The sequence below is a fragment of the Cyprinodon variegatus genome, unplaced genomic scaffold, assembly GCF_000732505.1.
Source record: "Cyprinodon variegatus isolate N-32 unplaced genomic scaffold, C_variegatus-1.0 Scaffold87, whole genome shotgun sequence".
Taxonomy (NCBI): Eukaryota; Metazoa; Chordata; class Actinopteri; order Cyprinodontiformes; family Cyprinodontidae; genus Cyprinodon; species Cyprinodon variegatus.
The window spans coordinates 1,258,720-1,260,317 of record NW_015150540.1 but is presented as its reverse complement, the minus strand read 5'-3'; the positions used below and the strand labels follow the sequence as shown (position 1 = coordinate 1,260,317).

The window sequence follows — 1,598 nt, the reverse complement described above, 5'->3', positions numbered from 1 at the left end:
CCCCCCCCCCCCCCCCCCCCCCCCCACACACACACACACACACACTTTTATAACATAGATATTTTGTCTTATTCTTCATCCATATTAATAACCTAGGTCCATTTGCTCTTCATGTGCTTACCAATTAGCATGAGTTCATTTCTCCTGGTGTTCATGTTTTCTTGATTACTTATAATTCTAAATATGCTCAGATAAGTGCTTGGCTGTTGACCTCTAAAAGGTCACAGGAATATCAATTATTATCTCTTCACTGTTGCAGCTGTTAGTGGGTGGTATATATCAGGCAATAATTGAAAATGTGTTTTTAAAGTTTCCTTGGCATTGTAAAGTGATGAAAGATAAATAAAAAAGTATCACATTGAGTCACATTTTTTAGCATATTGGGCAGCATAGATGTTGTTGCAGTCAAGCAGCAACAATTTGCATGAGTAACAGGAGTTGGATATGGAAGAAGGGGATATGTCTGATGCATCTTTTTTCCATTTCCATCATCTGGGTAAAAAGGTATGTGTGTGTTGCTTACCTGGCAAACAAATGAAAGCAAGTTGATCCATCCAGGAGTCGAGTTGTGAAAAAAAACTCACCTTACTCACCTTTCAAATATTCATATAGAGCAGACATCCCCAAACTCGGTCCTCAAGGCCCCCTGTCCTGCAGGTTTTACAGGTTTCCTTGCTCCAGTACAGCTGATTTTAATTGAAAGCTGATTAACAGGCTTTTGGTCTACTGCAATCATTATAACCAGCTGTGCTGAAGCAGAGAAACCTCTAAAACCTGCAGGACAGGACCAAGTTTGGGGATGCCTGATATAGAGTATTTATTTTATAAAATAGACAGTTTATAAGAAAATCAATATTGCTTCTATTGGCAAATTTAAAGTAAGCTAGGCTACATGCTGGCAATAAATGAGTTAAAACTATTCTAACAGGTCCGTTGAACTAAGCTATTTACTATTGATCGGATGTACGGGAATTCTACAAGTCACACGAGGGACTTTGCAGTCAGTTGACAACATTTTATTAATTTATGACCATTGGCCAGACATTAACATCGCACTTGGCAGCAAGATAATAATCTTAACACCTTTCATAAATTGCTTAATTAAAATGCATTTTTCAAACCTTCGATTCTCTCCTCCGGGTTTCCTCCACTGCACTCAGCCACAGCTCCACTTGTCTCGCCAGCATCTTCTAGATTCTGGCTGTCAACTAGCAAACAGCAGCAGCCTGAAGATTAATTTTATTTTTGATTCACAGCCAAAATGCAGAATTTGAATGTTCAGCAATGTGTGTACACTAAACTACTTCTGTGTCATGATGTCTGTGTTTGCGTCATGACAACTTTAAAGACAGAAAAGTGTTTGCGCTTCAAACTGGTTTACCTACTTTTTCATGCTATCACTATGTCAGGAGATAAGGACTGCTACATAGTTGGTGACACAATTTCCACCGAAACTGACAGCAAAGGTAATGCTACGTTCACACCGGACGCAGCAAAAGCAGCAAAATCGCGTCTGCTGCTTCCTTTTTGCTGCTTGTACCAGTTAGTTCTGGCGCTCGGCTGAAGCAGCTTTGCTGTTCTGGCTGCGTGGTGCAAAA

At 40.0% G+C, this 1,598-nt stretch overlaps 1 protein-coding gene across 1 annotated transcript in view; it reads left to right on the top strand.

Annotated features, from left to right (window-relative positions):
* LOC107083902 (metabotropic glutamate receptor 4-like) overlaps positions 1–1,598 on the top strand; it is a 212,905-nt gene that overhangs the window by 149,210 nt on the left and 62,097 nt on the right. The gene's annotated exons all lie outside the window — the stretch shown is intronic.